General features: G+C 39.8%; 25 non-coding genes across 25 annotated transcripts; all 25 read left to right on the top strand.

Moving 5' to 3' along the window:
- The first annotated feature begins 3,154 nt into the window (after positions 1-3,154).
- Positions 3,155-3,271, top strand: LOC135024725 (U5 spliceosomal RNA). The gene has a single exon (XR_010221539.1). It is a non-coding gene; the product is annotated as a U5 spliceosomal RNA (small nuclear RNA).
- A 274-nt stretch (positions 3,272-3,545) lies between these two features.
- LOC135025009 (U5 spliceosomal RNA) lies at positions 3,546-3,661 on the top strand. The gene has a single exon (XR_010221816.1). It is a non-coding gene; the product is annotated as a U5 spliceosomal RNA (small nuclear RNA).
- Positions 3,662-3,930: 269 nt separating this feature from the next.
- LOC135024986 (U5 spliceosomal RNA) lies at positions 3,931-4,046 on the top strand. The gene has a single exon (XR_010221793.1). It is a non-coding gene; the product is annotated as a U5 spliceosomal RNA (small nuclear RNA).
- Positions 4,047-4,332: 286 nt separating this feature from the next.
- Positions 4,333-4,449, top strand: LOC135025077 (U5 spliceosomal RNA). The gene has a single exon (XR_010221883.1). It is a non-coding gene; the product is annotated as a U5 spliceosomal RNA (small nuclear RNA).
- Positions 4,450-4,718: 269 nt separating this feature from the next.
- On the top strand, positions 4,719-4,834 carry LOC135024361 (U5 spliceosomal RNA). The gene has a single exon (XR_010221187.1). It is a non-coding gene; the product is annotated as a U5 spliceosomal RNA (small nuclear RNA).
- A 286-nt stretch (positions 4,835-5,120) lies between these two features.
- Positions 5,121-5,236, top strand: LOC135025019 (U5 spliceosomal RNA). The gene has a single exon (XR_010221826.1). It is a non-coding gene; the product is annotated as a U5 spliceosomal RNA (small nuclear RNA).
- A 270-nt stretch (positions 5,237-5,506) lies between these two features.
- On the top strand, positions 5,507-5,622 carry LOC135024664 (U5 spliceosomal RNA). The gene has a single exon (XR_010221478.1). It is a non-coding gene; the product is annotated as a U5 spliceosomal RNA (small nuclear RNA).
- Positions 5,623-5,904: 282 nt separating this feature from the next.
- On the top strand, positions 5,905-6,020 carry LOC135024472 (U5 spliceosomal RNA). Its single transcript, XR_010221293.1, has one exon. It is a non-coding gene; the product is annotated as a U5 spliceosomal RNA (small nuclear RNA).
- A 274-nt stretch (positions 6,021-6,294) lies between these two features.
- LOC135024853 (U5 spliceosomal RNA) lies at positions 6,295-6,410 on the top strand. The gene has a single exon (XR_010221664.1). It is a non-coding gene; the product is annotated as a U5 spliceosomal RNA (small nuclear RNA).
- Positions 6,411-6,692: 282 nt separating this feature from the next.
- On the top strand, positions 6,693-6,808 carry LOC135024724 (U5 spliceosomal RNA). The gene has a single exon (XR_010221538.1). It is a non-coding gene; the product is annotated as a U5 spliceosomal RNA (small nuclear RNA).
- A 282-nt stretch (positions 6,809-7,090) lies between these two features.
- LOC135024931 (U5 spliceosomal RNA) lies at positions 7,091-7,206 on the top strand. Its single transcript, XR_010221741.1, has one exon. It is a non-coding gene; the product is annotated as a U5 spliceosomal RNA (small nuclear RNA).
- Positions 7,207-7,480: 274 nt separating this feature from the next.
- On the top strand, positions 7,481-7,596 carry LOC135024701 (U5 spliceosomal RNA). Its single transcript, XR_010221515.1, has one exon. It is a non-coding gene; the product is annotated as a U5 spliceosomal RNA (small nuclear RNA).
- A 274-nt stretch (positions 7,597-7,870) lies between these two features.
- LOC135024395 (U5 spliceosomal RNA) lies at positions 7,871-7,986 on the top strand. The gene has a single exon (XR_010221220.1). It is a non-coding gene; the product is annotated as a U5 spliceosomal RNA (small nuclear RNA).
- Positions 7,987-8,268: 282 nt separating this feature from the next.
- On the top strand, positions 8,269-8,384 carry LOC135025080 (U5 spliceosomal RNA). The gene has a single exon (XR_010221886.1). It is a non-coding gene; the product is annotated as a U5 spliceosomal RNA (small nuclear RNA).
- Positions 8,385-8,666: 282 nt separating this feature from the next.
- Positions 8,667-8,782, top strand: LOC135024477 (U5 spliceosomal RNA). Its single transcript, XR_010221297.1, has one exon. It is a non-coding gene; the product is annotated as a U5 spliceosomal RNA (small nuclear RNA).
- Positions 8,783-9,056: 274 nt separating this feature from the next.
- LOC135024983 (U5 spliceosomal RNA) lies at positions 9,057-9,172 on the top strand. Its single transcript, XR_010221791.1, has one exon. It is a non-coding gene; the product is annotated as a U5 spliceosomal RNA (small nuclear RNA).
- Positions 9,173-9,446: 274 nt separating this feature from the next.
- On the top strand, positions 9,447-9,562 carry LOC135024473 (U5 spliceosomal RNA). Its single transcript, XR_010221294.1, has one exon. It is a non-coding gene; the product is annotated as a U5 spliceosomal RNA (small nuclear RNA).
- A 282-nt stretch (positions 9,563-9,844) lies between these two features.
- On the top strand, positions 9,845-9,960 carry LOC135024373 (U5 spliceosomal RNA). The gene has a single exon (XR_010221199.1). It is a non-coding gene; the product is annotated as a U5 spliceosomal RNA (small nuclear RNA).
- Positions 9,961-10,234: 274 nt separating this feature from the next.
- On the top strand, positions 10,235-10,350 carry LOC135024842 (U5 spliceosomal RNA). The gene has a single exon (XR_010221653.1). It is a non-coding gene; the product is annotated as a U5 spliceosomal RNA (small nuclear RNA).
- A 274-nt stretch (positions 10,351-10,624) lies between these two features.
- On the top strand, positions 10,625-10,740 carry LOC135025036 (U5 spliceosomal RNA). The gene has a single exon (XR_010221843.1). It is a non-coding gene; the product is annotated as a U5 spliceosomal RNA (small nuclear RNA).
- Positions 10,741-11,022: 282 nt separating this feature from the next.
- Positions 11,023-11,138, top strand: LOC135024723 (U5 spliceosomal RNA). The gene has a single exon (XR_010221537.1). It is a non-coding gene; the product is annotated as a U5 spliceosomal RNA (small nuclear RNA).
- A 282-nt stretch (positions 11,139-11,420) lies between these two features.
- On the top strand, positions 11,421-11,536 carry LOC135024507 (U5 spliceosomal RNA). Its single transcript, XR_010221326.1, has one exon. It is a non-coding gene; the product is annotated as a U5 spliceosomal RNA (small nuclear RNA).
- A 282-nt stretch (positions 11,537-11,818) lies between these two features.
- LOC135025055 (U5 spliceosomal RNA) lies at positions 11,819-11,934 on the top strand. The gene has a single exon (XR_010221862.1). It is a non-coding gene; the product is annotated as a U5 spliceosomal RNA (small nuclear RNA).
- A 282-nt stretch (positions 11,935-12,216) lies between these two features.
- LOC135024962 (U5 spliceosomal RNA) lies at positions 12,217-12,332 on the top strand. The gene has a single exon (XR_010221771.1). It is a non-coding gene; the product is annotated as a U5 spliceosomal RNA (small nuclear RNA).
- Positions 12,333-12,606: 274 nt separating this feature from the next.
- Positions 12,607-12,722, top strand: LOC135024875 (U5 spliceosomal RNA). Its single transcript, XR_010221686.1, has one exon. It is a non-coding gene; the product is annotated as a U5 spliceosomal RNA (small nuclear RNA).
- The last annotated feature ends 67 nt before the right edge of the window (positions 12,723-12,789 follow it).

Raw genomic sequence — 12,789 nt, 5'->3', positions numbered from 1 at the left:
ACTGTCTTTGACGGGAATGATTCCCTGATCGTCAGTCTTCCCATTGGGGACTGCGATCACCCTGACCGGATCAAACCCAACTACATCATTTTGTGTTGATCTTACAATATGTGGTACATCTGTTTGTGCGTGATATAAAACATTGTACGTACCTGTGGACACGACCTCACCTGACCCTCCGTTAGGGGGTTTGATTATTGCCTTTACCGATTTGGTCGCGTCCACCTGGATGTCTTGTAGGATGGCTTCTGGAAGAGGTGCCGACATTGTTCTGGGCTCACTTTCTTGTTTGTATTCCTGAGGGAAGTTTGACATGGGGTGAAACTTGCATAGGTTAATAGTTGTACATTTAACAGTATTACAATTATCATTGTTACATTTATTACACTTATTCTTATCATCTATACTACAGTTGCTAAGAGCGTTTTTATTGTTCAACCTTGTGCTTTTCTCCGCAGCCATAATCCTCTCCATTGCCATGTCTCTCCTCTCAAGATAAGAGTCAGATAAGTCAATTAAATCTCTTTGCAATTCACTTTCCTGTTGCCATAACTGCAAATAATCATAATGTTTGATTCGTCTCTTTGCTGGTTCAATGAGACCTATCCTTCTCCTTAAATTCATTAACACTTCTGGGCTGAAGCTACCTATTCTTGGGTATTTCTCCCAGTCATGCATTGTCATTCTTTCCCATTCGTCACATAAAATTTCTGTGTGCCTTCCGTATTTTTCACACATTACGTAAAAACACTCACTCACCACATGTACACTTTTGTTTCTATTTCTATTTCTGCGCAGAAATTTCTCTTTAGACCAGATGTGTTACAAATTAGGAGAAGGATCTGTTAATTTAAATTTCGAATTTAAAATAGATTTGCGCTACTTATCGCCTGTTGCGCTATTTATTATCGCTTGTTGCGCTATTTATCACCTGTTGCGTTACTTATCGCTTGTTGCGCTATTTAAAAATCAACACTATCGTGTGACTTGAGTTACGTGGGCGTACCCAGACGCTCCGTTGTGCAATTTACGCTGCGTTCGTCGGCCTTTGCGTACGCGAGTCTCTCCCTTTGTTAGAGACACGTGTACACCAGTCTTTGTCCACCGTAACACAACTAACACGTTTTATCAATGTAGATGATCCTCGATCATCTACCGCACACCACACCAATCTCTCCTTTTACCTTTAGGTAGAGCTGTGTGTATTTCTATAACTGTATTACCTTTACTCTTTAACTATGAAATAGCGGCAAATCTCTCTTAGTACGTTTATCAATTATACAATGGCAAACAGGAGAGTGATATATGAAAATACACGAATGAAAAGAAATGCAGATATGCGTGCGTATGTACGCAAGACAGAAATAAACAGTTTTAAAAAGACACTATCGTTTTGTTCTTACCTCCGGTCCCGGATTCCTTCAGCACCCTTTACTAAGCGAAGCAGACGTTTATCCAAACAGCACTACGAGGAATATGACCTCCCGCCCTTTGCTGCTGGATAATGTCTGCTGAAATTACCTAGTGCAGATATGTGAAGGACTGGCGAGCCGCCAATTGATAAAGCTAAATATTTATCTTATATAAAACCCTTTATGAGGCCTAAGAACAATGTACGCTATTTACGTATGGAGTACCGTAAGGGTACGCTCGTTGCGTAACAATCGCTTAGCCGTGGTCGAGACGCTCAAGCGTCACGTTCGCTCACGGCCAAGAGATCACAGGCAGGCACGCTATTGGCTGCCGACTAACGTAATGGTTCACTATAGCGTAACAGACGCTGTATCGGGAGCGGGCTGCTCGAGCGATACAGACGCTCACGAGAATACGCTGTTGGTATCGGGCACACTTATAGGTGAGCGACTACCGTAATGCTACGCTATCAGCGTAGCGGATGCTCGAGACCACGAGGAGATCACGAGCGGCGCAGACGCTCACAATGTTAAACCTTTATATCTAAACCATAAACAATGTAATATGCTGTAAAACCTTAGTGTAGAGATAGGGTGTAGATGCAACACAGTGTAACCTTATTAACTTAAAAGCTGTTTGAGCGTCACCGACGCTCTGAGAATACTTAACACTATAAGAAATACACAGATACCGTGCTCAGGGTCCAACGCCTAATATATATATATATTATGAATGATATACTTGCAAAAGAATTAACACAATACAAGTCATACACTACAATATAACATAGACTACCTAACCAGATAACTACACAGGAAATACGATACAATACAATTAAGTTTTAAGGGAAAATAAGAGAGAAAGAGGAGAAGAGAGAGAGAGAGAGAAATGGCTCACAATAACAGTAAGAACAATATGGTTGCGGAGAAACACTTACGCACAAGGGGAAACGATCGCATGCGCCTCTGGACATCCAGCTCCCGATTTTCAGCAATGATAACCGTTGAAGAGTGAGCTGGATGTGATCGGCTTGTCTATTTATGCCCCACACACAATACAATTCAATGGTCCCTACAATCTCATTGTTCATTGGACACAGGGATTTGGCTTCGCATTATAACAAAAGGTCATAGGTTGATTCATACAGGTGGGCTGTGACGATTTCCAACAGCTCAGGTGGGAGGGAAACTGGGTTTCCCGCCGCATGGCTAAGTAAGAGCAAATAATAGTAAATGGACATAAACTTCTTATGTCCATAACTATTCGCACGAGCGATTAATCCGCTCCAAACCAACACCAGAATATTGCTATTTAAATACTCTTCCGATGGGTACCAAACACCACTGTATGACTCCTGTTAGACCCTTCGTACAATACAAAGAGGGATTCCCCCTGTCCAGGAACATGCTATATTAACTAAACTTTCAGAATCTATCAAAGGGACCATGATCTACAAAATACACTATATGGTGAAAATATGTAACGATTGAGTCGCACGCTACGATCACATAAACTCTACCGTAAATACGCATACCGTGCGCCTGCGGGTGCCCGCGACTGTGAGTATGCGCACGCACGGGAGAGCGTACGCATGCGCAGCGCGGACGTGTATGAGGTGCAAATATGGCAGTGTGTATAGAGATATTTTTCTGACTTTGACATTTCTTTCAAATTGGGTGCTCACTTTGAGCTGAATGAGGACTGCTGGCATGGTACTCAGGCGACAAGTGGAATCTTAATCATGCTCTGGTTTCTCTTCAGAACGAACAAATCTTTTGCCTTTTACTAAAGATTTCCGTGGAGAGGAGCAAAACTGAGTTTTATCTCAAATTTTTTCATGCCCCATCTTATTGGGGTTTATTTTATCGGTTTAAACATAGAACAAGTGTGCTTTAATGTAAGTTTATTTGCATAGAAATGACAGTAAATGTTTGTTTATTTTCAAACAGAACTTTCTTGATCATGCTACTTGCTTGAAAGATCAGGGAGCACATGGAAAAGAGTACAAACAATGCTTATAGCAAGGGGAAGCCTGGTGAGAAATCTGCTTTCTTTCTTTCAAATTGGGTGCTCACTTTGAGCTGAATGAGGACTGCTGGCATGGTACTCAGGCGACAGGTGGAATCTTAGTCATGCTCTGGTTTCTCTTCAGAACGAACAAATCTTTTGCCTTTTACTAAAGATTTCCGTGGAGACGAGCAAAACTGAGTTTTATCTCAATTTTTGCATGCCCCATCTTATTGGGTTTCTTTTATCGGTTTAAAGATAGAATGAGTGTGCTTTAATGTAAGCTCATTTGCATAGAAATGACAGTAAATGTTTGTTTCTTTTCAAACAGAACTTTCTTGACCATGCTACATGCTTGAAAGATCTGGGAGCACATGGAAAACAGTACAAACCATGCTTATAGCAAGGGGAAGCCAGGTGAGAAATCTGCTTTCTTTCAAATTGGGCGCTTACTTTGAGCTGAATGAGGACTGCTGGCACGGCACTCAGGCGACAGGAGAAATCTTGGTCATGCTCTGGTTTCTCTTCAGAACAAACAAATCTTTTGCCTTTTACTAAAGATTTCCGTGGAGAGGAGCAAAACTGAGTTTTATCTCAATTTGTGCTTGCCCCATATTATTGGGGTTTCTTTTATCAGTTTAAAGATAGAACAAGTGTGCTTTCTTGGTAGCTTTAATGTAAGTTTATTTGCATAACAATGACAGTAAATGTCTGTTTCTTTTCAAGCAGAACTTTCTTGACCATACTAATTGCTTGAAAGAACTGGGAGCACATGGAAAAGAGTACAAACCATGCTTATAGCAAGGGGAAGCCTGGTGAGACATCTGCTTTCTTTCCTTCAAATTGGGTGCTCACTTTGAGCTGAATGAGGACTTCTGGCATGGCACTCAGGCGACAGGAGGAATCTTGGTCATGCTCTGGTTTCTCTTCAGAATGAACAAATCTTTCGCCTTTTATTAAAGATTTCCGTGGAGAGGAGCAAAACTGAGTTTTATCTCAATTTTTGCATGACCCGTATTATTGGGGTTTCTTTTATCAGTTTAAAGACAGAATGAGTGTGCTTTAATGTAAGCTCATTTGCATAGAAATGACAGTAAATGTCTGTTTCTTTTCAAACAGAACTTTCTTGACCATACTAATTGCTTGAAAGATCTGGGAGCACATGGAAAACAGTATAAACCATGCTTATAGCAAGGGGAAGCCAGGTGAGAAATCTGCTTTCTTTCAAATTGGGCGCTCATTTTAAGCTGAATGAGGACTGCTGGCATGGCACTCAGGCGACAGGAGGAATCTTGGTCATGCTCTGGTTTCTCTTCAAAACGAACAAATCTTTCGCCTTTTACTAAAGATTTCCGTGGAGAGGAGCAAAACTGAGTTTTATCTCAATTTTTGCATGCCCCATATTATTGGGGTTTCTTTTATCAGTTTAAAGACAGAATGAGTGTGCTTTCTTGGTAGCTTTAATGTAAGTTTATTTGCATAACAATGACAGTAAATTCCTGTTTCTTTTCAAACAGAACTTTCTTGACCATACTAATTACTTGAAAGATCTGGGAGCACATGGAATAGAGTACAAACCATGCTTATAGCAAGGGGAAGCCTGGAGAGAAATCTGCTTTCTTTCTTTCAAATTGGGTGCTCACTTTAAGCTGAATGAGGACTGCTGGCTTGGCACTCAGGCGACAGGTGGAATCTTGGTCATGCTCTGGTTTCTCTTCAGAACGAATAAATCTTTCGCATTTTACTAAAGATTTCTGTGGAGAGGAGCAAAACTGAGTTTTATCTCAATTTTTGCATGCCCTATCTTATTGGGGTTTCTTTTATCGGTTTAAAGATAGAAATAGTGTGTTTTAATGTAAGCTCATTTGCATAGAAATGACAGTAAATGTCTGTTTATTTTCAAACAGAACTTTCTTGACCATACTAATTGCTTGAAAGAACTGGGAGCACATGGAAAAGAGTACAAACCATGCTTATAGCAAGGGGAAGCCTGGTGAGAAATCTGCTTTCTTTCAAATTGGGCGCTCACTTTGAGCTGAATGAGGACTGCTGGCATGGCACTCAGGCGACAGGAGGAATCTTGGTCATGCTCTTGTTTCTCTTCAGAACGAACAAATCTTTCGCCTTTTACTAAAGATTTCCGTGGAGAGGAGCAAAACTGAGTTTTATCTCAATTTTTGCATGCCCCATATTATTGGGGTTTCTATTATTAGTTTAAAGACAGAACGAGTGTGCTTTCTTAGTAGCTTTGATGTAAGTTTATTTGCATAACAATGACAGTAAATGCCTGTTTCTTTTCAAAAAGAACTTTCTTGACCATACTAATTGCTTGAAAGATCTGGGAGCACATGGAATAGAGTACAAACCATGCTTATAGCAAGGGGAAGCCTGGTTAGAAATCTGCTTTCTTTCAAATTGGGTGCTCACTTTAAGCTGAATGAGGACTGCTGACTTGGCACTCAGGCGACAGGTGGAATCTTGGTCATGCTCTGGTTTCTTTTCAGAACGAACAAATCTTTCGCCTTTTACTAAAGATTTCTGTGGAGAGGAGCAAAACTGAGTTTTATCTCAATTTATGTATGCCCCGTCTTATTGAGGTTTCTTTTATTGGTTTAAAGATAGAACGAGTGTGCTTTAATGTAAGTTCATTTGCATAGAAATGACAGTAAATGTCTGTTTATTTTCAAACAGAACTTTCTTGACCATACTAATTGCTTGAAAGAACTGGGAGCAAATGGAAAAGAGTACAAACCATGCTTATAGCAAGGGGAAGCCTGGTGAGAAATCTGCTTTCTTTCTTTCAAATTGGGTGCTCACTTTAAGCTGAATGAGGACTGCTGGCTTGGCACTCAGGCGACAGGTGGAATCTTGGTCATGCTCTGGTTTCTCTTCAGAACGAATAAATCTTTCGCCTTTTACTAAAGATTTCCGTGGAGAGGAGCAAAACTGAGTTTTATCTCAATTTTTGCATGCCCCATCTTATTGGGGTTTCTATTATTAGTTTAAAGACAGAACGAGTGTGCTTTCTTAGTAGCTTTGATGTAAGTTTATTTGCATAACAATGACAGTAAATGCCTGTTTCTTTTCAAACAGAACTTTCTTGACCATACTAATTGCTTAAAAGATCTGGGAGCACATGGAAAACAGTATAAACCATGCTTATAGCAAGGGGAAGCCAGGTGAGAAATCTGCTTTCTTTCAAATTGGGCACTCACTTTGAGCTGAATGAGGACTGCTGGCATGGCACTCAGGTGACAGGAGGAATCTTGGGCATGCTCTGGTTTCTCTTCAGAACGAACAAATCTTTCGCCTTTTACTAAATATTTCCGTGGAGAGGAGCAAAACTGAGTTTTATCTCAATTTTTGCATGCCCCATATTATTGGGGTTTCTATTATTAGTTTAAAGACAGAACGAGTGTGCTTTCTTAGTAGCTTTGATGTAAGTTTATTTGCATAACAATGACAGTAAATGCCTGTTTCTTTTCAAAAAGAACTTTCTTGACCATACTAATTGCTTGAAAGATCTGGGAGCACATGGAATAGAGTACAAACCATGCTTATAGCAAGGGGAAGCCTGGTTAGAAATCTGCTTTCTTTCAAATTGGGTGCTCACTTTAAGCTGAATGAGGACTGCTGACTTGGCACTCAGGCGACAGGTGGAATCTAGGTCATGCTCTGGTTTCTCTTCAGAACGAACAAATCTTTCGCCTTTTACTAAAGATTTCTGTGGAGAGGAGCAAAACTGAGTTTTATCTCAATTTTTGTATGCCCCGTCTTATTGAGGTTTCTTTTATTGGTTTAAAGATAGAACGAGTGTGCTTTAATGTAAGTTCATTTGCATAGAAATGACAGTAAATGTCTGTTTATTTTCAAACAGAACTTTCTTGACCATACTAATTGCTTGAAAGAACTGGGAGCACATGGAAAAGAGTACAAACCATGCTTATAGCAAGGGGAAGCCTGGGGAGAAATCTGCTTTCTTTCTTTCAAATTGGGTGCTCACTTTAAGCTGAATGAGGACTGCTGGCTTGGCACTCAGGCGACAGGTGGAATCTTGGTCATGCTCTGGTTTCTCTTCAGAACGAATAAATCTTTCGCCTTTTACTAAAGATTTCCGTGGAGAGGAGCAAAACTGAGTTTTATCTCAACTTTTGCATGCCCCATCTTATTGGGGTTTCTTTTATCGGTTTAAAGATAGAATGAGTGTGCTTTAATGTAAGCTCATTTGCATAGAAATGACAGTAAATGTCTGTTTCTTTTCAAACAGAACTTTCTTGACCATACTAATTGCTTGAAAGATCTGGGAGCACATGGAAAAGAGTACAAACCATGCTTATAGCAAGGGGAAGCCTGGTGAGAAATCTGCTTTCTTTCTTTCAAATTGGGTGCTCACTTTGCGCTGAATGAGGACTGCTGGCATGGCACTCAGGCAACAGGAGGAATCTTGGTCATGCTCTGGTTTCTCTTCAGAACGAACAAATCTTTCGCTTTTTACTAAAGATATCCATGGAGAGGAGCAAAACTGAGTTTTATCTCAATTTTTGCATGCCCCATATTATTGGGGTTTCTATTATTAGTTTAAAGACAGAACGAGTGTGCTTTCTTAGTAGCTTTGATGTAAGTTTATTTGCATAACAATGACAGTAAATGCCTGTTTCTTTTCAAACAGAACTTTCTTGACCATACTAATTGCTTAAAAGATCTGGGAGCACATGGAAAACAGTATAAACCATGCTTATAGCAAGGGAAAGCCAGGTGAGAAATCTGCTTTCTTTCAAATTGGGCACTCACTTTGAGCTGAATGAGGACTGCTGGCATGGCACTCAGGCGACAGGAGGAATCTTGGCCATGCTCTGGTTTCTCTTCAGAACGTACAAATCTTTCGCCTTTTACTAAAGATTTCCGTGGAGAGGAGCAAAACTGAGTTTTATCTCAATTTTTGCATGCCCCATATTATTGGGGTTTCTATTATTAGTTTAAAGACAGAACGAGTGTGCTTTCTTAGTAGCTTTGATGTAAGTTTATTTGCATAACAATGACAGTAAATGCCTGTTTCTTTTCAAAAAGAACTTTCTTGACCATACTAATTGCTTGAAAGATCTGGGAGCACATGGAATAGAGTACAAACCATGCTTATAGCAAGGGGAAGCCTGGTTAGAAATCTGCTTTCTTTCAAATTGGGTGCTCACTTTAAGCTGAATGAGGACTGCTGACTTGGCACTCAGACGACAGGTGGAATCTTGGTCATGCTCTGGTTTCTCTTCAGAACGAACAAATCTTTCGCCTTTTACTAAAGATTTCTGCGGAGAGGAGCAAAACTGAGTTTTATCTCAATTTTTGTATGCCATGTCTTTTTGAGGTTTCTTTTATTGGTTTAAAGATAGAACAAGTGTGCTTTAATGTAAGCTCATTTGCATAGAAATGACAGTAAATGTCTGTTTATTTTCAAACAGAACTTTCTTGACCATACTAATTGCTTGAAAGAACTGGGAGCACATGGAATAGAGTACAAACCATGCTTATAGCAAGGGGAAGCCTGGTGAGAAATCTGCTTTCTTTCTTTCAAATTGGGTGCTCACTTTAAGCTGAATGAGGACTGCTGGCTTGGCACTCAGGCGACAGGTGGAATCTTGGTCATGCTCTGGTTTCTCTTCAGAACTAATAAATCTTTCGCCTTTTACTAAAGATTTCCGTGGAGAGGAGCAAAACTGAGTTTTATCTCAATTTTTGTATGCCATGTCTTATTGAGGTTTCTTTTATTGGTTTAAAGATAGAACGAGTGTGCTTTAATGTAAGCTCATTTGCATAGAAATGACAGTAAATGTCTGTTTCTTTTCAAACAGAACTTTCTTGACCATACTAATTGCTTGAAAGATCTGGGAGCACATGGAAAAGAGTACAAACCATGCTTATAGCAAGGGGAAGCCTGGTGAGAAATCTGCTTTCTTTCTTTCAAATTGGGTGCTCACTTTGAGCTGAATGAGGACTGCTGGCATGGCACTCAGGCGACAGGAGGAATCTTGGTCATGCTCTGGTTTCTCTTCAGAACGAACAAATCTTTCGCCTTTTACTAAAGATTTCCGTGGAGAGGAGCAAAACTGAGTTTTATCTCAATTTTTGCATGCCCCGTATTATTGGGGTTTCTATTATTAGTTTAAAGACAGAACGAGTGGGCTTTCTTAGTAGCTTTGATGTAAGTTTATTTGCATAACAATGACAGTAAATGCCTGTTTCTTTTCAAAAAGAACTTTCTTGACCATACTAATTGCTTGAAAGATCTGGGAGCACATGGAATAGAGTACAAACCATGCTTATAGCAAGGGGAAGCCTGGTTAGAAATCTGCTTTCTTTCAAATTGGGTGCTCACTTTAAGCTGAATGAGGACTGCTGACTTGGCACTCAGGCGACAGGTGGAATCTTGGTCATGCTCTGGTTTCTCTTCAGAACGAACAAATCTTTCGCCTTTTACTAAAGATTTCTGTGGAGAGGAGCAAAACTGAGTTTTATCTCAATTTATGTATGCCCCGTCTTATTGAGGTTTCTTTTATTGGTTTAAAGATAGAACGAGTGTGCTTTAATGTAAGTTCATTTGCATAGAAATGACAGTAAATGTCTGTTTATTTTCAAACAGAACTTTCTTGACCATACTAATTGCTTGAAAGAACTGGGAGCAAATGGAAAAGAGTACAAACCATGCTTATAGCAAGGGGAAGCCTGGTGAGAAATCTGCTTTCTTTCTTTCAAATTGGGTGCTCACTTTAAGCTGAATGAGGACTGCTGGCTTGGCACTCAGGCGACAGGTGGAATCTTGGTCATGCTCTGGTTTCTCTTCAGAACGAATAAATCTTTCGCCTTTTACTAAAGATTTCCGTGGAGAGGAGCAAAACTGAGTTTTATCTCAATTTTTGCATGCCCCATCTTATTGGGGTTTCTTTTATCGGTTTAAAGATAGAATGAGTGTGCTTTAATGTAAGCTCATTTGCATAGAAATGACAGTAAATGTCTGTTTCTTTTCAAACAGAACTTTCTTGACCATACTAATTGCTTGAAAGATCTGGGAGCACATGGAAAAGAGTACAAACCATGCTTATAGCAAGGGGAAGCCTGGTGAGAAATCTGCTTTCTTTCTTTCAAATTGGGTGCTCACTTTGAGCTGAATGAGGACTTCTGGCATGGCACTCAGGCAACAGGAGGAATCTTGGTCATGCTCTGGTTTCTCTTCAGAACGAACAAATCTTTCGCTTTTTACTAAAGATATCCGTGGAGAGGAGCAAAACTGAGATTTATCTCAATTTTTGCATGCCCCATATTATTGGGGTTTCTATTATTAGTTTAAAGACAGAACGAGTGTGCTTTCTTAGTAGCTTTGATGTAAGTTTATTTGCATAACAATGACAGTAAATGCCTGTTTCTTTTCAAACAGAACTTTCTTGACCATACTAATTGCTTAAAAGATCTGGGAGCACATGGAAAACAGTATAAACCATGCTTATAGCAAGGGGAAGCCAGGTGAGAAATCTGCTTTCTTTCAAATTGGGCACTCACTTTGAGCTGAATGAGGACTGCTGGCATGGCACTCAGGTGACAGGAGGAATCTTGGGCATGCTCTGGTTTCTCTTCAGAACGAACAAATCTTTCGCCTTTTACTAAATATTTCCGTGGAGAGGAGCAAAACTGAGTTTTATCTCAATTTTTGCATGCCCCATATTATTGGGGTTTCTATTATTAGTTTAAAGACAGAACGAGTGTGCTTTCTTAGTAGCTTTGATGTAAGTTTATTTGCATAACAATGACAGTAAATGCCTGTTTCTTTTCAAAAAGAACTTTCTTGACCATACTAATTGCTTGAAAGATCTGGGAGCACATGGAATAGAGTACAAACCATGCTTATAGCAAGGGGAAGCCTGGTTAGAAATCTGCTTTCTTTCAAATTGGGTGCTCACTTTAAGCTGAATGAGGACTGCTGACTTGGCACTCAGGCGACAGGTGGAATATAGGTCATGCTCTGGTTTCTCTTCAGAACGAACAAATCTTTCGTTTTTTACTAAAGATATCCATGGAGAGGAGCAAAACTGAGTTTTATCTCAATTTTTGCATGCCCCATATTATTGGGGTTTCTATTATTAGTTTAAAGACAGAACGAGTGTGCTTTCTTAGTAGCTTTGATGTAAGTTTATTTGCATAACAATGACAGTAAATGCCTGTTTCTTTTCAAAAAGAACTTTCTTGACCATACTAATTGCTTGAAAGATCTGGGAGCACATGGAATAGAGTACAAACCATGCTTATAGCAAGGGGAAGCCTGGTTAGAAATCTGCTTTCTTTCAAATTGGGTGCTCACTTTGCGCTGAATGAGGACTGCTGGCATGGCACTCAGGCAACAGGAGGAATCTTGGTCATGCTCTGGTTTCTCTTCAGAACGAACAAATCTTTCGCTTTTTACTAAAGATATCCATGGAGAGGAACAAAACTGAGTTTTATCTCAATTTTTGCATGCCCCATATTATTGGGGTTTCTATTATTAGTTTAAAGACAGAACGAGTGTGCTTTCTTAGTAGCTTTGATGTAAGTTTATTTGCATAACAATGACAGTAAATGCCTGTTTCTTTTCAAACAGAACTTTCTTGACCATACTAATTGCTTAAAAGATCTGGGAGCACATGGAAAACAGTATAAACCATGCTTATAGCAAGGGAAAGCCAGGTGAGAAATCTGCTTTCTTTCAAATTGGGCACTCACTTTGAGCTGAATGAGGACTGCTGGCATGGCACTCAGGCGACAGGTGGAATCTAGGTCATGCTCTGGTTTCTCTTCAGAACGAACAAATCTTTCGCCTTTTACTAAAGATTTCCGTGGAGAGGAGCAAAACTGAGTTTTATCTAAATTTCTGTATGCCATGTCTTATTGAGGTTTCTTTTATTGGTTTAAAGATAGAACGAGTGTGCTTTAATGTAAGCTCATTTGCATAGAAATGACAGTAAATGTCTGTTTATTTTCAAACAGAACTTTCTTGACCATACTAATTGCTTGAAAGAACTGGGAGCACATGGAAAAGAGTACAAACCATGCTTATAGCAAGGGGAAGCCTGGTGAGAAATCTGCTTTCTTTCTTTCAAATTGGGTGCTCACTTTAAGCTGAATGAGGACTGCTGGCTTGGCACTCAGGCGACAGGTGGAATCTTGGTCATGCTCTGGTTTCTCTTCAGAACGAATAAATCTTTTGCCTTTTACTAAAGATTTCCGTGGAGAGGAGCAAAACTGAGTTTTATCTCAATTTTTGCATGCCCCATCTTATTGGGGTTTCTTTTATCGGTTTAAAGATAGAACGAGTGTGCTTTAATGTAAGCTCATTTGCATAGAAATGACAGT

The sequence above is a fragment of the Pseudophryne corroboree genome, unplaced genomic scaffold (genome assembly GCF_028390025.1).
Source record: "Pseudophryne corroboree isolate aPseCor3 unplaced genomic scaffold, aPseCor3.hap2 scaffold_410, whole genome shotgun sequence".
Lineage (NCBI taxonomy): Eukaryota > Metazoa > Chordata > Amphibia > Anura > Myobatrachidae > Pseudophryne > Pseudophryne corroboree.
The sequence above is the reverse complement of the archived record's forward strand: the minus strand, read 5'-3'. Positions and strand labels throughout refer to the sequence as shown.